This window comes from Moschus berezovskii, chromosome 19, assembly GCF_049115385.1.
Source record: "Moschus berezovskii isolate FMDL1 chromosome 19, NW_MosBer_1.0, whole genome shotgun sequence".
Taxonomy (NCBI): domain Eukaryota; kingdom Metazoa; phylum Chordata; class Mammalia; order Artiodactyla; family Moschidae; genus Moschus; species Moschus berezovskii.
The window spans coordinates 47,080,795-47,106,140 of record NC_142478.1 but is presented as its reverse complement, the minus strand read 5'-3'; positions in this window follow the sequence as shown (position 1 = coordinate 47,106,140).

Genomic DNA, 25,346 nt, shown 5'->3' with positions numbered 1-25,346 from the left:
TGGTGGTGTTAAGGGCAGGAAGAAATGGGGTGTGGGGAAGGGACTGGTTGGGGGAGGATTCTTGCCTTCTCCCTACTGGTTTCCTCTATGTTCCTCCTAGATTCCCATCTTAGATGTTCAGGGCAACCATGCCCATGAGGCCTTTGGTATGTCTTCTGCCAGGTCACCCCACCTACTGGGAGGTGGGTTGAGGGTTTGGGGACTGTGTCTCCTGTAGCTTTGTTTCTGGCCTGGTCATCCCTGATTTTTGACTGCCCACATGTTGACTTTAGGCTTTCTAGGTGATGCTAGTGGTAAAGAACCCGCTTGCCATTGCAGGAGACCTAAGAGACCTAGGTTTGATACCTGGGTCGAGAAGTTCCCCTGGAGAAGGAAATGGCAACCTACTCCATTATTCTTGCCTGGAGAATCCCATGGACAGAGGAGCCTGGTGGGCTATAGTCCATGGGATCACAAAGAGTCAGATACAACTGAAGTGACTTAGAACCAGCATGTTGACTTCAGTACTTCTTGGGACGTGTGGTGCAATCCCCCAGGGCTTTGACATCCATGTGGCTACTACTGCCTGCTGCTGTCTACGTTATACTGGTTCTCTGGTCATCAGCTCTAATCCTGCCACCCTAACATTTCTCCTCACCCTCTAAACTTCAAGACTGACTCTGTCTGACTGTATTTCCCATTGTGCTCTGCTGACCTGTGACCTACTTCCTGTTTTAGTCCGCACTCTTTGTTGGAAGACCTGAGGGTAGGTACAGGGAGGGCTGAGAGTTAAGTGTGAAAGAGCATGGGGCATTTGCATTTTGGGGTAGCACTGGACAGCAGCGGAACTGAGAATGTAGTGTGATGGTGCTTGTTGGGCCCCAGTCAGAGGCCCGAAGTGCTGAGGTCTGCTTCCCTTGGGTGGCCACAGAAGCAGTGTGGTTGTCAGTGGTGAGACAGAGGTTGTGGGGTGTTCCATACCTGCCTTGCCTGACTTACTCTTTCTAATTACCTGGCGCTACACAGGTGTGGGGGTTTAAAGTTTCATGAAAGTTACCCTCCTTGGGTGTCAGGGAAGTTTCGCCAAAAGGCAGTGGGGAGGCCTGTCCCTTTTCCCACAGCCCATGTGCCCAGGTTGGGGCACCACACTGTACCATGGACACACTGTGTGCACACATGCTCTCTATCTGGGGAGATGGGCCCCCGTGGAGTTTGTGGGGCATCTGAGGTTTACCTGTGCGAGCAATCCTTGTTCAATTATCACTTATGTTGTGTGCCTTCTTGGGGTTCTGGATTTGGTGGTGACTTTGCAGGGCCCATGGGCCCTCAGTCTGCATAAGTGCAGACATGGTGCCCCAAATCACAGCACACCAAATTTTCCTTTGGCTGACTACTGCTTGCTTGAGGTACTTTTGGCAGGGAAAGTAGTAGTACTGCTTTCAATAAGAGAAGAGTCATACACACTGTCAGCCATGATCAGGGCTTTCTGTGCATCCAGGGTCCCTACTTTGACCCCACCTGGGTGAGTAATGTTTGGGCAGGAGGTTTGCTGCTATGTGAATGTCTGTGCCCCAGGGCTCTGTGCCTAGCAGTGAGATGTGAGATAAACCTATTTTTCAACATACCATACTTTTTGCATGCCAGTTTGGGAGTAACTGGTGTCCATCGCTCACTGGGATCTCTCATATGGCAAAGAAGAAATGTAGGAGGGTTTGTGGTGGAGGAAGAGGCCCTGGCAATTGCGGTCTACCAATGGAGGTTTCTCAACCTGCTGCAGTCAGGCAAATGTAGCATCATCTGACCCCCCAGCACCACCACCTGTCCCCTTCGGCCAGAGTCTAGGGCCTAGCTTTCCTTGTGTTCATTTCCCACATACCTACAGCATTTCTTTAATGGGGGTTTGAGTTCCAGAGAATTCACACACTAAGCTGGACTGCTGATCCAGGGTCTACCTGGAGTCCACCAGCATTCAGGACTTTTCCTGGTGCAACCTCAAACCCACCCCCTGCCTCCCTCGTCCCCGCTCCGTCACCGCCCCCCTTCCTTCCTGCCCCTCCCTCCTGGGAGTCCATGGGCATGGGGAAGCCCCGAATCTCGAATCTCGCTGTGCCTTTCTGGGCAGCCCGTGACAGCTGGAGGAATCGCATGGGGAGCGTAATCTCTTTCGTGACAGGCTCTTGGTGATATCTTCCCAGCCCTCCCCTACCTCTCCCCCAGCCCCCTCCGTCGCATCGCGCAGTACTATGCTGTACCTAGCCGAGCCATGGGTAGCGAGGACTCCCTGAAATGAGACTCAGCATTTAAAAGGCCCGCGCTGCTGAGTTCTCTGCGGCTTTCCGGCGATAGGATTCTTCCCCGGGACGTTTTGCACCTATTTTCGGGCGCCATCTAGCGGCCACTTTATATCTGCTATTCCCTATGGGACTGAGACAATTTTCCAGAGATCCTAAAAGATGATGCTGTGAAAGTGCTGCATTCAGTATGCCAGCAAATTTGGAAAACTCAGCAGTGGCCACAGGACTGGAAAAGGTCAGTTTTCATTCCAAACCCAAAGAAAGGCAATGCCAAAGAATGTTCAAACTACTGCACAATTGCACTCATCTCACACGCTAGCAAAGTAATGCTCAAAATTCTCCAAGCCAGGATTCAACAGTATGTGAACTGAGAACTTCCAAATGTTCAAGCTGGATTTAGAAAAGGCAGAGGAACAAGATATCAAATTGCCAACATCCGTTGGATCATAGACAAAGCAAGAGAGTTCCAGAAAAACATCTACTTCTGCTTTATTGATTTTGCCAAGGCCTTTGATTGTGTGGATCACAACCAACTATGGAAAATTTTAAAGAGATGGGAATACTAGATCACCTTACCTGCCTCCTGAGAAACTCTATGCAGGTCAAGAAGCAACTGTTAGAACTGGACATGGAACAATAGACTGGTTCCAAATTGGTAAAGGAGTACATCAAGGCTGTATATTGTCATCTTGCTTCTTTAACTTATGTGCAAAGGAAATCATTAGAAATGCCAGGGTAGATGAAGCACAAGCTGGAATAAAGATTGCCAGGAGAAATATCAATAACCTGAGATATGCAGATAACACCACCCCTATGGCAGAAAGCGAAGAAGAACTGAAGAGCCTCTTGATGAAAGTGAAAGAAGAAAGTGAAAAGGCTGATTTAAAACTCAACATTCAGAAAACTAAGATCATGGCATCTGGTCCCATCAGTTCAGTTCAGTCGCTCAGTTGTGTCCGACTCTTTGCGACCCTGTGAACCTCAGCATGCCAGGCCTCCCTGTCCAACACCAACTCCCAGAGTCCACCCAAACCCATGTCCATTGAGTCGGTGATGTCATCCAACCATCTCATCCTCTGTCATTCCCTTCTCCTCCTGCCCTCAATCTTTCCAAGCATCAGGGTCTTTTCAAATGAGTCAGCTCTTTGCATCAGGTGGCCAAAGTATTGGAGTTTCAGCTTCAGCATCAGTCCTTCCAATGAATATTCAGGACTGACTTCCTTTAGGATGGACTGTTTGGATCTCCTTGGAGTCCAAGGGACTCTCAAGAGTCTTCTCCAACACCATAGTTCAAAAGCATCAATTCTTCGGTACTCAGCTTTCTTTATAGTCAAATCAATATAATTAATATTGTCACAATCTCATTTATCGTTTATCAAATTCAAATTTATCCTGTTTATTATTCTATTTAAAATACCTTATTTTATAAATTAACTATATATATATATATATATATATAAAGTCCCCCTCTTAAGGACATCTAAGTTAATCAACAACTCTTATACAGTTTCAGGTTTCCATTCCTTCATTCTTTCATTTATTTTTGGCTGCATCTGGTCTCAGTTGCAGTGTGTAGGCTCTTAGTTGTGATGCATGGGCTTCTCTCTAGTTGTGGTGCACTGCTTTCTGAGCGTGTGGATTGTGTAGTTGTAGTGTGTAGGCTTAGTTGGCCCATGGCATTCAGGATCTCAGTTTCCCCACCGGGAATTGAACCCATGTCTTCTGTATTGGAAGGTGGATTCTTAACCACTGAACCTCAGGAAAGCCCCTGCAGTTTCAGTGTTTCAAATCATGCTGATGCCAAGTGATTTCTTTTCTTGAAGTAATACCCAGTAACTTAAAATTTGGGATTTCATAATATAAGTCTGGCACACCCTGTCAAATGTACCTGGGAAAGATGATACCCCCTTATTTCAGAGTTTTGTGTAGTTAGTACAATAATCTTCCACTTAACAACTAAGTTATGTTTTACTTGTAGTCCTAGGAATTTCTGAAACAGTGAAAGCAAGTTTTATTTAATACCTATAGAAACTAGAAACCAACCTGTGATTACAACAGCACCAAACCTGTAAAGTGATGTTCTGGTTTCTGCTCCAGGGCTTAACTCTGGACCACACTGTCTCGGGGGGTGGCGGCTGCTGTGACTACCTGCCACTTCATGAACCATGCAGGAAAGGCCCTCTGCTTTCACCCTTCATGCCTCCATCACATCCTTCAATCCCTGCTGTCACAGTAAGTACAAAACTGCCTTTCTAGTCTATCATTGGCTTGCAGATGTACTTCCCTGTGATGTGATTTGGATCATCACAATTCTATTGACATCCCAAAGGAACCCACACAGCTACAGCATTATTAAATGTTTCAGTTTGCCATTCTGTTACCCAAGATCCCTTTTACCATGGGCCACAAATAACTGTGATCCAGACATCTCAAACAAAATAAAATGGTGAGCAGGAATCTTGATAGATATCAAGATACTTTGCCATATGAAACAAATCTTGCCCTGAAGCAGGTGAACTTATTAAGAGAGAAATATATAAAACCAAAGACGGAAAAATAATTTTTTATCTGAAGATAACATCTTTCATTTGGAAATATCTCAAGTTGCTTTTCTCAAGTACAGCAATTCCAAATTACTGCCCTAAAAGTAAAATATGGGAACAGAATGATTAATTTCCCTGTAACTGAAGTATGTATTTCTTTCAGAATAACTTAAAACAAATTCCTGCTCCTTTAGGGTAATTTCATCCTCCATGTCCCATGGCCCATACTTTCTTCTTTATGATGCGTTTCATGAAGTCCATATGACGAGTTGGAAACATATGGCCATCAATCTACCACCCATGTTATTTTGTTTACAAAGAGTAGAAACTCTCAAGTTCCCAAATGGGTGGATTGCTTTCAGAACAGATAGTCATGTTCCTCAAAGCCTTGGGGAGAATCCAGAACAGAGCAGAGTCTATATATAAGTGTATATAAATATTTATATGTATATAGATATTTACATCTATATGTGTAGAGATATTTATGTCTATATGTATAGAAACATTTATACCTACATATAGAGAGATATTTATATCTATATGTATGCATATGTGTGTGCTAGGTCAGTCATGTCCAACTCTTTGCCACCCTATGGACTGTAGCCTGCCAGGCTCCCCTGTCCATAGGATTCTCCTGGCAAGAATACTGGAGTGGGTTGCCATGCCCTACTCCAGGGGATCTTCCTGAAACAGGGATCGAATCTGTGTCTCTTAGGTCACCTGCATTGGTAGGCAGGCTCTTTAGCACCATGTGGGAAGCCCATACCTGTACATAGAGAGATAGTTACATCTATATATGAATAGAAATGATCATATCTGCATATAGAGAGATACTCATAATTATATGCATATAGATTTTGGGGATGAGGAATAAATTAAGAGGTTGGGATTAATATACATACACTTTTTATGGAAAAATAGGTCATCCACTAGAGCCTACTGTATACAATGGAGAACCATATTCAACACTCTGAAATGACCTATGGGGCAAAGCCTTCTGAAGAAGACTAGATATAGGTCTATATCTATAGGTCTATAATCTCATTTCTGTACACTTACAATGAACACAACATTGGAAATGAACAATACTCTAATATAAAATAACCATTAAACTGAAAAATAAAATACCTACTATATTCCCCTCAGGCCTCTGTCAGCTGGGCTGGGATCACATCCTTGGAGCCTCAGCAGCCTTGAGACCCAAGGGTAGACTGTCCTTGGGCTGAGGGAGCTAAGGATGTGCCAGCAAACGAGCCCTCAATGGGCCTGTCTTGTTTGACCCCTCTGTATGAAACCACAATCTCCAGACCAGGACTGGCCCTCCACAGCTAAACCAAAACTAATGCCCCCAAAGGATGCTAGAATCTTTGGGCTAAAAGAACTTCAAAAATTCATCTGGTTCCCACATCTCCTTTAGATGGGGTTCCCAACTCCAGCCTCCTTCCTTAGAGTTGCCCCAATTTTAGACCATAGCACCCACAGCAGGTCAGTATGCAGGTCAGGAAGCAACAGTTAGAACTGGACATGGAATAGACTGGTTCCAAAACAGGAAAGGAGTATGTCAAGGCTGTATATTGTCCCCCTGCTTATTTAACTTATATGCAGAGTACATCATGAGAAATGCTGGGCTGGATGAAGCACAAGCTGGAATCAAGATTGCTGGGAGAGATATCAATAACCTCAGATAAACAGAATGACACTACCCTTACGGCAGAAAGCAAAGAAGAACTAAAGAGCTTCTTGATGAAAGTGAAAGAAGAGAGTGAAAAAGTTGGCCTAAAACCCAGCATTCAAAAAACTAAAATCATGGCATCTGGTCCCATCACTTCGTGGGAAATAGATGGGGAAACAATGGAAACAGTGACAGACTATTTTCTTGGGCTTCAAAATCACAGCAGATGGTGACTGCAGCCATGAAATTAATAGATACGTACTCCTTGGAAGAAAAATTATGACCAACCTAGACAGCATATTAAAAAGCAGAGACACTACTTTGCCAACAAAGGTCCATCTAGTCAAAGCTATGGTTTTTCCAGTAGTCATGTATGGATGTGAGAGTTGGACTATAAAGGAAGCTGAGTGCTGAAGAATTGATGCTTCTGAACTGTGGTGTTGAAAAAGACTCTTGAGAGTCCCTTGGACAGCAAGGAGATCCAACATCTATCCTAAAGAAAATCAGTTCTGAATATTCATTGGAAGGACTGATGCTGAAGCTGACTCTCCAGTTCTTTGACCACATGATACAAAGAGCTGATTCACTGGAAAAGACCCTGATGCTGGGAAAGACTGAAGGCAGGAGAAGAAGGGGGCCACAGAGGATGAGATGATTGGATGGCATCACCGACTCAGTGGACATGAGTTTGCTTAAGCTCCGGAAGTTGGTGATGGACAGGAAAGCCTGGGGTGCTGCAGTCCATGGGTTCGCAGAGTCGGCCGTGACTGAGCGACTGAACTGAACTGAACTGACTCACACAGCCCAGCAGTTGTTCTGAATATTAAGTGCCCTTAAGCAACAGTTTACCCACTCCAGTATTCTTGACTAGAGAATCCAATGGACAGAGGGGCCTGGTGGGCTGCTGTCCAGAGGGTCGCACAGAGTCGGACACGACTGAAGCGACTTAGCATGCATGCATGTATTGGAGAAGGAAATGGCAACCCACTCCAGTATTTTTGCCTGGAGAATCCCAGGGACAGAGGAGCCTGGTGGGCTGCTGTCTATGGGGTCGCACACAGTCCCGCACGACTGAAGCGACTTAGCTGCAGCAGCAGCAAGCAAGTTTTAAAATTGCTGTTCTGGGAAACATCCACATGGTGGCAGTGTTTCCTCTTACCAAACTGGCTACTCTGACAATGAAAGCCTTAATGCAGGTCCTAGTTTGGGGATGTAAATTAAGAGTGGAATATACCAGAAGACACAGCTAAATTCTTGACTTCATTCCCTCTTTCTTAATTAAAAAATTAACATTTATTTCTTATTATAGTAACATTGACAGACAAGGTTCTGTGTTTTGTGGGTGTATGTGCTTGGTCTCTCAATCATGCCCGACTCTTTGTGATCCCATGGACCGTAGACTAGTCAGGCTCCTCTGTCCATGCGATTTCCCAGGCAAAAATGCTGGGGTGGGTTGTATAGTTATATACATATACATGTGTTTATTCATTTAAGGATTTTTTTCCCCGTATAGGTTAACTATAGAGTATTGATAGACTTCTGTTGGGATACATAGGTTGTTGATTATCTCTTTTTAGGTAATGTTTGTAATTGTCACATATAAATTTTCAATTTGTTCTTTGCCCCCTTCTTTCTTCTTTGGTAACCTTAAGTTTGTTATTTAAGTTTCTGTGTCTGTTTATGTTTTGTCAATTAATTCATTGGTGTCTAGTTTTAAATTCCACCTGTAAGTAATATCTTATATTTATCTTTCTGATTCTGACACTCTTAACTTGATTACCTAATTTTATCTGTGTTCCTGAAAATGTCATTATTTCGTTCTTTTCAATAGTTGAGTCATAGTGCATTGGTCCAAGTATCACTTCTTTATACTTCATCTCTCCATAAACATTTGGCTTCTTCTATTTATGGGCTACTGTAAATAGTCCAGTGCACACTTTGCAACATGTACCTTTACAAAATCTGGTTTTCTCTGCCGATATTCTTCAGACTGAGTCTGCATGATGTCCTAGCAGCTCTATTTTTACTTTCTAAAGGTAATTCCAATTGCCTTTTGTTGTCTTTTCTGCACTTATTTCTTCATAGATTTTTCATGATAGCCTTTCACTCTCCTTGCCTTTCAGCAGGGAGATCCAACCAGTCCATCCTAAAGGAAATAGTCCTGAATATTCTTTGGAAGGACTGATGCTGAAGCTGAAACTCCAATACTTTGGCCACCTGATGTGAAGAACTGACTCATTGGAAAAGACCCTGATGCTGGGAAAGATTGAAGGCAGGAGGAGAAGGGGATGACAGAGGATGAGATGGTTGGATGGCATCACTGACTCAGTGGACATGAGTCTGAGTAAGCTCTGGGAGTTGGTGATAGACAGGGAGGCCTGGCACGCTGCAGTCCATGGGGTCGCAGAGTCTGATACAACTGAGTGACTGAACTGAACTGACCCACAGCAGAGTAGACAGAAGGGGTTGGAATTTGTCCTGCATGTTGGGAGAGACTAATGGGGAAGAAGTAATGAGGCACTAACCCTTGGGTGTGTGTTGTGGCATATTCCACTCTCATTTGAAGCCAGAAATACGATGTTTTCTAAAGCTCTTGTGTTCCAATGGAGAATGGCGAAATCCTGCTGACTTGTGGTTGTTTCTTGTAACAACACCTTTGCAACTGGTGCTGATGGGAACTTAACACTCACAAGGCCTGAAGGCCTGTTAATGACTCCTGCCTTGAGAAATGGCCTGAGGTGGGTAACTGCATAAGAATTCAAAACAAGGAAGGCTTTCAAGAAGCCAATGTTAATGGGTAGATTCTACTCACACTGCTTAATTAAAAAAAAAAAAAACCCACACATGTAGGGCTCCTCAATATCACTCAGTATTTGAGAAGAGCAAATCAAAGATATAAGGACTTTTCCCACACTTCCCAGGTGGCCCTGGGAAGAATCCACCTGCCAGTGCAGAAGATGCAGGAGATGCGGGTATGATCCCTGAGTCAGGAAGATCCCCTAGAGTAGGAAATGGCAACCCACTCCAGTGTTCCTGCCTGAAAAATTTCATGGACAGAGAAGCCTGGTGGGCTGCAGTCCATGGGGTCACAAAGAGTTGGACACAGTTGTATAACTAAACACCCACACACCATCACCTCCCACCAGTCAGAATGGCCATCATCAAAAATCTACAAACAATAAGTGCTAGAGAGGACCTGGAAAAAGGGAACCTTCCGATACCACTGGTGGGACTGTAAATTAGTAACAGCTACCAAGGAGATCAATCCTGGGTGTTCATTGGAAGGACTGATGCTAAAGCTGAAACTGCAGTACTTTGGCCACCTCATGCAACGAGTTGACTCACTGGAAAAGACTCTGATTCTAGGAAAGTTTGGGGGCGGGAGGAGAAGGGGACGACAGAGAATGAGATGGCTGGATGGCATCACCGACTCTGTGGACATGAGTTTGAGTGAACTCCGGGAGTTGGTGATGGACAGGGAGGCCTGGCGTGCTGTGATTCATGGGGTCGCGGAGAGTCAGACACGACTGAGCGACTGAACTGAACTGAACTGAACTGAACCATGGAGAAGAGCATGTAAAACACATTCTGTTTCCCTGCAACCCACACCACATTGTGTATCAATGATACTACAGTATAAAATAAAAGTTAATTATATTTAGAAGTGAGGGAAAGATACACAAGCTTTTTTGGGTGTTTATTCTGGTACATTCCACTTTAATTCACAGCCCCCTGTGGACTGTAGTACTCCAGGCCTCCCTGTCCATTACCAACTCCCAGAGCTTACTCAAACCCATGTCCATTGAAAAATAAAGTCTGACCCTGTTTCCACTGTTTCCCCATCTATTTGCCATGAAGTGATGGGACCAGATGCCATGATTTTAGTTTTTTGAACGTTGAGTTTTAAGCAAGCTTTTTCACTCTCCTCTTTCACTTTCATCAAGAGGCTCTTCAGTTCCTCTTTGGTTTCTTCTATAAGGGTGGTATCATCTTATTGATATTTCTCTCGGCAATCTTGATTCCAGCTTGTGCTTCACCCAGCCTGGCATATTGCATGATGTACTCTGTGTATAAGTTAAATAATCAGGGTGACAATATACAGCCTTGATGTACTCTTTTCCCAATTTGTAATCAGTCTGTTGTTCCATGTTCAGTTCTAACTGTTGCTTCTTGACCTGCATACAGATTTCTCAGGAGGAAGGTAAGGTGGTCTGGTATTCCCATCTCTTTAAGAATTTTCCACAGTTTGTTGTGATCCATACAGTCAAAGGCTTTGGCATAGTCAATAAAGCAGAAATAGATGTTTTCTTGTATTCTCTTGCTTTTTCGATGATCCAGCGGATATTGGCAATTTGATCTCTGGTTCCTCTGCCTTTTCCAAATCTAACTTGAACATCTGGAAGTTCTCAGTTCACATACTGTTGAAACCTCACTTGGAGAATTTTGACTATTACTTTGCTAGCATGTGAGATGAGTGGAATTGTATGATAGTTTGAACATTCTTTGACATTGCCTTTCTTTGGGATCGTGATGAAGACTGACCTTTTCCAGGTGGCCACTGCTGAGTTTTCCAAATTTGCTGGCATATTGAGTGCAGCACTTTCACAGCATCTTCTTTTAGGACTTGAAATAGCTCAACTGGAATTCTATTACCTCCATTAACTTTGTTCATAGTGATGCTTCCTAAGGCCCACTTGACTTCGCATTCCAGGATATCTGGCTCTAGGGGAGTGATCACACCATTGTGATTATCTGGGTCATGAAGATGTTTTTTGTACAGTTCTTCTGTGTATTCCTGCCACCTCTTCTTAATATCTTCTGCTTCTGTTAGGTCCATACCATTTCTGTCCTATATTATGCCCATCTTTGCATGAAATGTTCCCTTGGTATCTCTAATTTTCTTGAAGAGATCTCTAGTCTTTCCCATTCTATTGTTTTCCTCTATTTCTTTGCATTGATTGCTGAGGAAGTCTTTCTTATCTCTCCTTGCTATTCTTTGGAACTCTGCATTCAAATGGGTATATCTTTCCTTTTCTCCTTTGCCTTTAGCTTCTGTTCTTTTCTAAGTTATTTGTAAGGCCTCCTCAGACAACCATTTTGCATTTTTGCACTTGTTTTTGGGCTTCCCTGGTTTCTCAGAGGTTAAAGCGTCTGCCTCTGATGCAGGAGACCCGGGTTTGATCCCTGGGTCGGGAAGATCCCCTGGAGAAGGAAATGGTAACCCACTCTGGTATTCTTGCCTGGAGAATCCCATAGACAGAGAAGCCTGGTAGGCTACAGTCCACAGGGTCACAAAGAGTCAGATCCGACTGAGCGACTTCACTTTCTTTCACTTTCTTTCTTAGGAATGGTCTTGATTACCGACTCCTGTACAGTGTCACAAACCTCCATACATAGTTCTTCAGGCCCTCTTTCTATAAGATCGAATCCCCTGAGTCTATTTGTCTCTTCTACTGTATAATTGTAAGGGATTTGGTTTAGGTCATACCTGAATGGTCTAGTGGTTTTCCCTACCTTCTTCAATTTAAGTCTCAATTTTGCGATAAGGAGTTTATGATCTGAGCCACAGTCAGCTCCTGGTCTTGTTTTTGCTGACTCTAAAGAGCTTCTGCATCTTCAGCTGCAAAGAATACAATCAATCAATCTGATTTCAATATTGACCATCTGGTGATGTCCATGTGTAGAATCATCTCTTGTGTTATTGGAAGTGGGTGTTTGCTAGGATCAGTGTGTTCTCTTGAAAAACTCTGTTAGCCTTCACCCTGCTTCTTTTTGTACTCATTTTGTGTATGATACCTGCCCTTAAAGTTTTTGGGGGAAGTAAATTCAATTTAAAATATTTAATTAAAACTCTACATGAAATATTGCTCAATGTGGTGAATTGTTAGCAGTATGAAAATAAAAACTACAATGAGTTATTACTTCAGAAAAGACAATTAGGCCACTAACAAAAAATCTAGAGACAAGAAATGCTAGAGTGGGGTTAAGAAAGGAGACCCTTTAATAATATTTGTGGGATGTAATTGGTAACAGTCATTATAAGGACCACTAAAGAAGAGCCTGTTAAAAGTAAATATAGAGTTACCATATGATCTGGGAGTTCCATTCCTAGGGATATATACAGAGAAAACCTGATTTTGAAAAACACATGCACCCAAGCTTGCACTGCACCAGCATTTAAAACAGCCAAGACATGAAAATAAACAAATTGTAACTGGACAGATAAGTGGACATAGAAAAAGTGATGCAGGTATAAATGGACTATTTCTCATCAATGAAAAAATGAAATAACATCATTTTCAAAGACATAGATAAATCTAGAGATAATCAGAAAGAGAAAATAATAAATCAGAAAGAGAAAAACAAGTATCATATAGTATCACTTATAGGTGAGATAGAAAAAAATTCATACCAATGAGTTAACTTACAATAGACAGATAGTCTTAGAAAGCAAACATGGTTCCCAAAAAAGGATGATGTTTAAAAGGGGTGAATTAGGAGGTTGGGAATAATTTATACCCACAAATATCTATAAAATACCTAATCACCATTCATATACTTTAGAACTGGTGATATCCTAAGCATTATGTAATAACTGACATGTGAAATAAAACCAAGATGATTAGATATATGTACGGGTAAAACTGAAAAAGTTTCTGTACACAAACAAAAAACACAATATTGTAAATCAACTTTCCCTCAATAAAAATAAACATTAATGTAAATTAACACAAAAACAAAAGAAATAATGAAACACAAGTTTTAGTGGCTTTTTGTCCCATATTCCATACTGATGTAGGATCAGAAACTAGGACCAAACTTAAGACTCCGGTTACCATAGTAACAAGAGAAGTACATGAAGCAACTCTGCCACCTTGTGGCCATTTCTGTCAACAGCAACCTTAAAACTTAACTGATATGACCGTTTTATATTCACAAGGAATGCTGCTCTCTAAATGATGCCTGCACTTAAAAATTTTCCAAGGATAACTAAATAGAAAATTATTAAAAACTGGACAGTATCAAGAAGAAAAGTCAACAGTAACTTTTACTCACACTGTATGAAAATAAAAGCCCATGGAAACATGCTGAATATTGTGAATTATTGGAGATATGCAAGCAAACCTACCATGAGAAATCACTCAAAACTATAATGAGAGATCACTCTGCAACAGTGTGAAAGTCCATCTCCAAAACTCTGTAAAGAATAAATCATAGAAAGGGCATGGAGGACAGAGAACTCATTTATGGTACTTGAGGCATATAAATGGTAAAAGTCACTAGAGACAGTAGTATGGAACTGCCCTAAAATGTAAAAATAAAGCTACCATGAGATCCTGAAAATCCACTCCGAAGAGCATAGGAAGAGAAAACCTGATTTTGAAAAGACATATACAGCCATGTGCCCACTGGACTATAGTTTACAATAGTCAAAAATGGAAGCAAAGAAAATATTTATAATGAAATGAATGGACAAGTGATACATGTAAACAAAGCTATATGACTCAGCACTGAAAAAGACTGAAATAATGCGATTTTCAGCAACCTAGATAAGCCTGAGATAATCAAACTAAGTTCAGTTCAGTTCAGTCGCTCAGTCGTGTCTGACTCTTTGCGACCCCATGAATCACAGCACGTCAGGCCCCCATGTCCATCACCAAATCCCAGAGTTCAGTCAAACTCATGTCCATCAAGTCGGTGATGCCATCCAGCCATCTCATTCTCTGTCGTCCCCTTTTCTTCCTGCCCCCAATCCTTCCCAGCATCAGACTCTTTTCCAGTGAGTAAGCTCGTCGCATGAGGTGGCCAGAGTATTGGAGTTTCAGCTTTAGCATCAGTCCTTCCAATGAACACCCAGTTAAAAAAGCCCAAATAAAAAAAAATATCATAAGATACCACTTATAGGTGGAATCTAAAAATATACACCAAGGGATGAAATGAGAATACACAAAAGTCTCAGAGACATAAAAAACACACTTATGGTTATCCAAGAGAGAGAATGGGGCAGGTTAAAGTTGGAGGTTGGAATTAACATATACCAACTATTACATATAAAATAGACAATCAACAAAAACATATTTATTTCAACTGAGGCCTATCAACACTCTGTAATAAGCTATATAAGAAAATTCCAAAGATGAAAAGACATATGTATAAGTGAAAAACCATTCTGTATTCCAGTAACACACACAACTATGTATATTGATATTGCTACAATAAGTAATACAAGTGTATTCAATTTTAAAAGGGAGAATGAGACACAATCTTCCAGGTGTTACTTCTGGCACATTCCACTCTAAATCACAACACCAAATCAGCACTTTCACTAAAGCTCTGGTTGCCCTAATAAGCAGAGCTGGCAGGAGGAAATCCTGGCACCTTGTAACCATCTCCCATATCAACAATTTTTACACCAGAGTTGAGTGGCACTTAATCTTCACAAGGCCTGCAGGGCTCTACATGAAACCTGACCTCAAGAAATGCCATGGGGTAAATCATTGATAAAAAATTTCAACAGAACTGACGTTCAACAAGTCAATTGCAAGAAGTATATTTTACTCATATTTTATAAAATATAAACACATGGAAAGATACTAAACATCACTAATTATTAAAGAAATGCTCATCAAAAAACAATGAAATACCACCTCCGTTGGTCAGAATGCATGGTCAACAGAAATCTACAAAGAATAAATGCTAGACAGGGTGTGTTGACCAAATTCTCTACTGTTGGTGGCGATGTAATTTGGTACAGCCACAATGAAAAATAGTATGAAGGTTTCTTAAAATCTAAAAATAGAGCAACCCTATGATCAGCCAAAGCCATTTCTGGGCTTATATCCAAAGGAAATATAAATTCAAAAAATTCAAAGGAACCACCCTGTTTTCAGGGTGGCAGTATTTATAATCACTAAAATATACAATCAACCAAAATGTCCACGGACAGAAAAAATGATGACAAAGTGGTACATCTATACAATGTAATTCTCCTCAGCCATAACACAGAATGCAATAACACCATTGGTAGTAGCGTGCAGGGACAGAGAGGTTATCATAATGAGCAAAGCAAGTCAGAGAAAGACAAGTATCTTATATCTTAAGACATCACTTGCAGGTGGAATGTATAAATTCATACAAATGAACTAATTTAAAAAATAGAAACAGACTCACAAACTTAGAGAAACAACTTATTCATCTGAAGAAAATCTTGGGGAAGAGGGATAGATTAAGATTTTGGAATTAACATATTCACACAATATATATCAAATGGATAATCAAAAAGTAACTATTGAATAGCAAAGGTACCTCTAGTGGACAGACTCTAATGATCTATATGGGAAAAAAGCATGAAAAAAATACATATATATTTTTTATGTATACTGAATCAAGCACCTTCACACCTTAATTCCATCTCCACCCCAATATGAAATACAAATGAAACTGCCAAAAAAAAAAATGGTATGTCTAAAGCCTTTAACTGTGTGGATCATGACTAATTGTGGAAAGCTCTTAGAGAGATGGGAATATCGGACCATCTTACCTTTCTCTTAAGAAACCTGTATGTGGGTCAAGAAGCAACAGTTAGAACCCTGTATGGAACACCTGATTGGTTCAAGATCAAAAAAAGGAGTATGACAGGGCTGTCTGCTGTCACTCTATTTGTTTAACCTATATGCTGAGTACATCATGAGAAATGCCAGGCTGGATGAATTACAAGCTGGAATCAAGATAGGCAGGAGAACTATCAAAAACCTCAGGTATGTGGATAATACCACCCTAATGGCAGAAAGTGAAGAAGAACTAAAGAGCCTCTTGATGAGGGTGAAGGAGGAGAGTGAAAGAGCCAGCTTAAGACTAAATTTTTAAAAAGACTAAGATCATGGCATCTGGTCCCATTACTTCATGGCAAATAGAAGGGGAAAAGGTGGCAGTAGTGACAAATTTCCTTTTCTTGGGCTCCAAAATCACTGCAGACCTGAAATCAGAAGACGATTGCTTCTTGGCAAGAAAGCGATAACAAACCTAGACAGTATGTGGAAAAGCACAGAGATTATTCTGCTGACATAGGTCCATAAAATCAAGGCTATGGTCTTCCCAGTGGTCATGTCCGATTGTGAGAGTTGGACCGTAAAGAAGGCAGAACGCCAAAGAATTGACGCCTTTGAACTGTGTTGCTTGAGAAGACTCCTGAAAGTCCCTTGGACAGCAAGGAGATCCAAACAGCCAATCTTAGGGTAAAGCAACACTGAATATTCACTGGAAGGACTGATGCTGAAGCTGAAGCTCCAGAATTTTGGTCATCTGATATACAAACTAACAACTCATTGCAAAGACTGAGGGCAGAAGGAGAAGAGGGCGTCAGAGGATAAGATGGATGGATGGCATCGCTGATGCAATGAACATGAACCTGGGCAAACTCCAGGAGATGGTGAGGTACAAGAAGGCCTGGCATGCTGTAGTCTGTGGGGTTGCAAAGAGCTGGACACGACTGGGTGACTGAACAATGGTACAGGAAGAAATGCTGCCACCATGTGGCTATTTCCCATAAAAACAACTTCAAAAGCTGTACAGACGGGCTGTTAATATTCACAAGGCCTGTAGGACTGTAAGAAAAAAAAAAAATCACCTGCACTCAATAAATGCCCAAGGCGTGGTCATCGAAAAGACATTCCAAACAGGGCAGATTTCAAGAAGTCAATTTCAAGAGGTAAGTTTGACTCACACCTTTGATAAAAAATCACATGAAAAGATGTCATATTTGCTAATTATTAGAGAAATGCAGAGCAAAACTACAGCAAGGAATCACCACACACCTGTTATAATGGCCATTGTCAAAAGCTTGACAAACAACAAGTGGTTAAGAGGGTGTGTAGAAAAGAGAACCCTCCTCCACCGATGCTGGGAATGACAGTTGGGAGTAGCCATTAAAGAGGACAGTGTGAAAGTTCCTGAAACAATGAAAATGAGAATGAAATTAGAATACTCTCTAACACTATACACACAAAAAAACCCTCCAAATACTTTAAAGATCTAAATGTAAGGGCAGATACTATTAAACTCTTGAGGAAAATATAGACAGAACACATTCTGACATAAATCATAGCAATTTTTTTTGAATACATCTCTTAGAATCATGAAACATAAGCCAAAAAGAAAAAAATGGGACATAATAAACCTTAAAAGCATGTGCACAGCAAAGAACACCATAAAAGAAAGAAAAGGACAACCCTGAGAATGGGTAAAAAATATTTGTAAATGAAGATAAACACCAGGAATTCATCTGTAAAACATACAAACAGCTCTTATAGTTCACTATATTAAAAAATGTGATAAAAAAATGGACCAAAGACCTAATTGGATATTAGGCATACAGAAGAAGGCATACAGATGGGCATTAAGCATGTGAGAAGATGCATTACTAACTATAAGAGAAAAGCAAATAAAAAGCCCAATGAGGTATCACCCCACGCCTTTCAGAGTGGTCATCTCAAAAATCTCCAACAGTCGATACTGCAAAGGTTGTGGAGGGAAGAAAACCCTCCTTCACTCTTATTGGGAATGTAAATCAGTTCATGCACTAATGAGAATAGTATAAAGGGCTTTTAAACAACAGATCCTAGAAATAAATGGGACCCAGCACTCTCACATCTAGGCATAGATCTGGAGAAAACCCAAAATTTAAAAGACACTTGTACCCTTACCGTCATGGTGGCACTAGGTACCATAACTGAGACACGGCAGCAGTCTACGTGTAGGAGGACAGATGAATGGATAAAGAAGATGGGGTACATATACACAATGGAATATTACTCAGTCATGAAGAATGAAAAAATGCCACTTCCGTCCACAGGAAAGAAAGTAGGCATAATCATACTAAGGAAAGCAAGGGAGACAGGGAAAGAAAAGTATCATGTGATATCATTTCTATGTGTACTCTACAGATGGATCCATATAAACTTCTTTACCAAAGACAGATAGCTTCAAAGACTTAGAAATTTATGGTTACCAAATAAGGAAAGTGAAGGAAGGGACAAATGAGCTGGTTCAGATGATCATAAACACACTGCTATTTACAAAACAACCCACAAGGACCCACTGTATAGCACCAGGAACCCTGATTCATGGGGTCGCGGAGAGTCGGACACGACTGAGCGACTGAACTGAACTGAACTGAACTGAATAACCTATATGGGAAAATAACATGAAGATCAACATATATACCTCTATGCATGTATGAATCCAGTTGCTGTATTTGGAAAAGAAAAAAAGAACATAATATTTTAAGGCATCTATGTACTCTAGTTTAGATAATAGTACTGAAAAAAAAGAGAAAGAAATGCTGACTTTGTTTTTGCCTTTGTGGCCTGGGCTGGTGTCTCATCCCTCAGCAGGCTTGGGTCCCAAGTCTGGAGTGTGGAGGGGCTGGTGAGGATGTGTTAGCCAATGTGCCCCCAGCCCCAACAGACCTGGACTGCCTGCTCCCCTCTGCATGAGCTCACAACCTCCAGATCCAGGCCAACCCTCCTGCAGTGAAAACAAGCCTAGTGCACCCAAAGAATGGTTGAGCTTCTGGGCTGGAATCGCTTTGAAAAATCCCCTGGGTTGTATGTCTTTTGGTGATGGGGTTCCACCTCCAGGCTCTTTTCTTAAGGTCACCCCACCTACAGATGAGGGCAAGTTCCCCAAGTGGTGTTGCAGGAACTGGGATGTGTCCCAGGAATAAAGTGGTAGAGGGAAGAGGTAATGGGACACAAGCCTTTGGTGTTTCTTCTGGCACATTCCACTCTAATTGACACTAGTTGACTGAGAAACAAGAGCAGGACATGAAGAAATGTTCTGGTGTTTCCTGTAACAAAAACTCTAAAAGTGGTGCTGATTCACGAGGTCTGTGGAACTATAAGTAATAAACACTTGCCCTCAAGTAATGTCCTGGGGTAAATCTTTGAAAAAGAATTCAAAACAGGGGGCTGACTTTCAAGAAGCCAATTTCAAGAGGTACATGGTACTCACACTATACAAAATCAAATAGCTCCTGGAAAGACACTCCACCTCACTCAATATTAAATCAGTGTGAATCAAAACTACAATGAGTAATCACCTCACACAGGTCAGAATGGCCATCATCAGAAATATCTTCGAAAAATAAAAGCTTCAGGTACTGTAGTGAAAAGGGAATCCAAATACATTCTGGTGGGGATATAAACAGGTGCAGCCACTCTGGGAAACAACATGGAGGTTCCTTAATTAACTAAAAATAAGGGACTATATGATCTGTGAAATCCACTTCTGGGCTTATATCTGGAGAAAATCATAATTCAAAATGATACGTGCACCCCTGTTTCCAGGGCAGCATTTTTTTTTTTTCACAGTAGCTGAGGCATGTGATCAACCAAAATGTCCAGAAAATGATGACTAAGTGGTCCATCTATACACTCTAATTCTGCTCAGCCATAACACAGAATGAAGTAGTGCCACTGGCAGCAGCATGCATGGACAGATAAATTATCATAAGGTGTGAAGTAAGTCAGAAAGAGAAAAATAAATATCTTAGATACCACTTGCAGGTGGAGTGCAAATATTCATACAAATGAATTAATTTATAAAGCAGAAACAGACTCACAAACTTAGAAAAGCAACTTATGCTCATCCAAAGAAATGTTAGGGGGTAGGGATAAATTAAGATTTTTGGAATTAACATTCACATTAATATATATCAAATAGGTAATCAAAGAGAACAGTACAGGGACCTCTACTGAACAATATGTAGTAATCTATGTGGGGGGGGAACCCAAAAAAGAATAGATGCTGAATCAAGCACCTGTATACCTTTAAAAAAGTCCCACAACATCGGAAATCAACTCTATTCCAATATGAAATAAAAATGAAATTGCAAAAAAAAAAAAAGTGGAGCATGAAGAAATGCTGCTGCTTTGTGACTGTTTTCCATAATAACTTCAAAAGCTGTATTGATGGGAACTTAGTATTCACAAGGCCTGCTAGGCTATACGTAAAGATCACCTGCCCTCAAGAAATGTCCTGGGTGGTCATCGAAAAAGCATTCAAAACAGGACAGACATTCAAGAAGCCAATTTCAAGAGGTAAGTTTAACTCACTCCTTTGAAAAAAATCACATGAAAACATGTCAACATCAATAATTATTGTAGAAGAGGAAAGCAAAACTACAACAAGGTATAACCATGCACTGGTCAGAACGGCCATTGTCAAAACCTCCACAAATAACATGTGCTATAGAGGGTGTGCAGAAAAGAAAACCCTTCTTCACTGATGCTGGGAATGACAATTGCATACAGCCACTGTGGAGGACAGTGTGCAGGTTCCTGAAATGATGAAAATGATCATGGAATTAGAATACTCCCTAACACCATACACAAAGTAAACTGCAAACAGTTTAAAGATCTAAATGTAAGGATGGATACTGTAAACCTCTTGAGGAAAATAGAGGCAGATCATGCTCTGACATAAACCACAACAAGTTTTTTTTTGAATCCACCCCTTAGAATCATGAAAAACAAACCAAAAAGAAACATATGGGACAGAGTTAACTTTTAAAAAAAGTGCACAATAGAGGAACCCTAAATGGAAAAAAAGGAGAACACTCAGAATGGGTAAAAGATATTTGCAAATAGCTCTTGCAGTTCAATACCAAAAAACCCAAACAACTCAATAAAAAAAATGGACCAAAGACCTAAATGGACATTTCTCTGAAGAAGGCATACTGATGGCCATTAAGCAAATGGAAAGATGCTCAGCATAACTAATTATTAGAGAAAGACAAATCAAAAGCCCAATGAGGTTTCACCCAACACCATTCAGAATGGCTATCCCCCCAAATTTCCAACAATCAATGCTGGTGAGGGTGTAGAGAGAAGAAAACTCTCCTGCACTCTTCTTGGGAATGTAAATCAGTACATGCACTAGGGAAAACAGTATGGAGGTCCTTTAAACAATGAACCATAAAAATAAATGGGAGCCAGCAATTTCACACCTGGGCATAGATCTGGAGAAATCAAAACTTTAAAAGACACTTGCACCCCCTACGATCATAGCAGCACAAGGGATCATAGCCAAGATGTGGAAGCAACCTATGTGTAGGAGGACACTCGAATGGATAAAGAAGACAGGTTATATACACACAATGCCATATTACTCAGCCATAAAGGAGAAAATAATACCAGGCCCGGCCACAGGAAAGAAAGTAGAGATTATCATACAAAGGGAAGTAGGTGAAACAGGGAAAGACAAATATGATATCTCTTCTAGGTGGCTTCTGAAAATGGGTACACATGAACTTCTTTACCAAAGAAAAATAGCCTCCTAGAAAACAGACTTGATGTTATCCAGATCAGCCTTCAGGATTTGTTGAGAAATAGAGTTTCTACTTTTTTTGCTGTATGTGGGTGGTTGCTTCTCTGTGCTACTTCTGAAGCCTCTTCATAGAAAGACAGTGTCTACTTACTAAAGCTTTTAGCCTAAAGGGACATAAAATTACCAATGAAAAATTTCAGTTGGCCCAAACTCAGATTTGATACTTAGAGCATCTAACATTCGGAGACGGCAATGGCAACCCACTCCAGTACTCTTGCCTGGAAAATCCCATGGACGGCGGAGCCTGGTAGGCTGCAGTCCATGGGGTCGCTAGTAGCTGGACATGACTGAGCGACTTCACTTTCACTTTTCACTTTCATGCATTGGAGAAGGAAATGGCACAACCCACTCCAGTATTCTTGCTTGGAGAATCCCAGGGATGGGGGAGCCTGGTGGGCTGCCATCTATGGGGTCGCACAGAGTCGGACACAACTGAAGCGACTTAGCAGCAGCAGCTAAGATTAGAACAAAGACAAAACCTAGATCCAGATAGACTTCATGGTGTCCTAAATTTTCCGTAACCCCAAACTAAGTACTAACTGTGAGATTTTCTTGGGCTAGTTGGTTATTGCTGAAATTTGATTCCAAAATTCTCTCTTAGACTAAATCTCTATATGTTTTACTCAACAATAACAACCCCAACCCAATTTTATAAGAAGAACAAAGTGACTTAGCTTTCAAGCACGTAAAAGAAAGTTTGATGAACATATCTTCTCTTGGGAATCCCAAGGATTAGATCTCCTTTTCCTTTTTGTATGTGAAAAGCAAGTGATTTGCCCTTGGGACACTCACCCAAAAACATAGGGCCCAGCGTCAACGCACAAGTCATGACAGCCAGCAGCTGGACCCTGTGGCACAGAGCTACTGTCCTTGCCTTAGAGCCATTATGGGCACTGCCCTTTGGTTAAAGCCACAAAGAAAATTTTTGTGAGATATGTTTTAACCATTTTATACCTCTTTCAGTAGAATCTCTCCTGAGTTCTCATCACACTCAAGATTTCTCACCTCACCTCTTATGAAATCCTCTTAACTGTCTCTAACAATTCTTTTACATCATAATAAACTTAACCCAGGTACTTTGCTCCACACCATCACCAACAAAGTCTTATCTGACTGTTTATTGCTGATGGACCATCTCCTGACTCCTTGTAATGATCTACAGGAAATTCCATTGGGTAACAATGACTTCTCATAGTTCACTGATGGTTCTTATTTAAAAAGTGACAGTGGCAAATATTGTGCTGGCTATGATATTAAACTCCTTTTGATGTTGTTAAGGCAGCATTCTAACCTATGACTGCTTCAGTCTACTACGCTAAATTAAATGCTATTACATGGATTTGTACTTTAGTCAAGGACAAAACTGCCAATATTATTCTGATAGCAGATATACTTTCAGAGTAGCTCATGATTTTGGAATGTTGTGGAAACAGGGCTTTCTTACTTTTGGTGGAAATAAAATTAAAATTTGTCTCTAAGTTCAGAAATTATTAAATACATTACTTTTACCTTTCACTTTAGCTATTAAGATTTCTGGGCATTCTATGGATTTCTAATTTATATTCACTCAAAACTTTGATATAGCTCCACGTATTTTGGCATCTAGTATTACTTATAACCCTTATGGCAGAAAGTGAAGAGGAACTCAAAAGCCTCTTGATGAAAGTGAAAGAGGAGAGTGAAAAGTTTGGCTTAAAGCTCAACATTCAGAAAACAAAGATCATGGCATCTGGTCCCATCACTTCATGGGAAATAGATGGAAAAACAGTGGAAACAGTGTCAGACTTTATTTTTTTGGGCTCCAAAATCACTGCGGATGCTGACTGCAGCCATGAAATTAAAAGACGCTTACTCCTTGGAAGGAAAGTTATGACCAACCTAGATAGTATATTAAAAAGCAGAGACATTACTTTGCCAACAAAGGTCCGTCTAGTCAAGGCTATGGTTTTTCCCGTGGTCATGTATGGATGTGAGAGTTGGACTGTGAAGAAGGCTGATCGCCGAAGAATTGATGCTTTTGAACTGTGGTGCTGGAGAAGACTCTTGAGAGTCCCTTGGACTGCAAGGAGATCCAACCAGTCCATTCTAAAGGAGATCAATCCTGGGTGTTCATTGGAAGGACTGATGCTAAAGCTGAAACTCCAATACTTTGGCCACCTCATGCGACGCGTTGACTCACTGGTAAAGACTGATGCTGGGAAAGGTTGGGGGCGGGAGGAGAAGGGGACGACAGAGAATGAGATGGCTGGATGGCATCACCAACTCTTGGACATGAGTTTGAGTGAACTCCCGGAGTTGGTGATGGACAGGGAGGCCTGGCGTGCTGTGATTCATGGGGTCGCAGAGAGTCGGACATGACTGAGCGACTGAACTGAACTGATTACTTGTAAAAGTCTAAAAATTGTATTATTTCCGTGATCCTTAAACATTTTTATAAATGAAACTTGAAACTTCGAATCCAATTTTGGGAATATAAAGAAATAGCTTCATTGTTAAAAAAAAACAACAGGAAATTAACATGTGATACAGTATTATTAACTAAAATACAGATATTGTTTAAATTTCACAAAATTTTATGCTAGTGTCCATTATTTGTTTTCATACCTTATTCAAGACTCCACATTGTATTTAATTACATTGAGCAGCTTTAGCTGCATGGAATAGTTTTCTGGTAAATTCTCTTTTCATTTTTATTCTATTACAAATATTTTCTGTTTTCATGTTATGGCTTATTAGCTACCCCATCATTTAAAAGTAGACATTTAATTTCCAAATACATGGGGTTTTAAAAATATCTCTGATGTTATTTTCTCATTTTGATAGTAATTTCTCATTTAAATGCTTTCTTCTCTCCAATTATCCTCTCTGTTTTTTCAGTCTTCTAACTTTACTGATGGAGAAGGAAATGGCAACCCACTCTAGTGTTCTTGCCTGGAGAATCCCAGGGACGGGGGAGCCTGGTGGGCTGCCGTCTATGGGGTCGCACAGAGTCGGACACGACTGAAGTGACTTAGCAGCAGCAGCAGCAACTTTACTGAAGCTTTCAATGGCTAAAGTCGAAGATCTCTCTTGGTAGATACCACATTGCACTTGAAAATATGTGGGTTGCTTGCAAACATCTTTTGATATTAATCTTTAACATAATTCCAAAGTGATAAGAAAACAGACTCTGTATGATTTCAATATCTTAAATCATCAAATTTTTGCTCCTGGTCTTATGTCCCTGGATATGTTCAGTGTCTCTTAGTTTATAGTTTATGCGAACTTGGATAGAATTTGTATCCTACTGTTGTGAGAAAATTGTGTAAATCTTAATTATGCTGAATTTGTTCATAGTGCTTTTCGGGTCTACTATATTTTTCTACGTCTCTGTCTATTCATTCTATTAACTTTTGAGAGTTTGATATTGAAACTCCAAATAACCTTAATTCATCTACTTAAAAGTTGTAATATATATTGGAACTATATCTG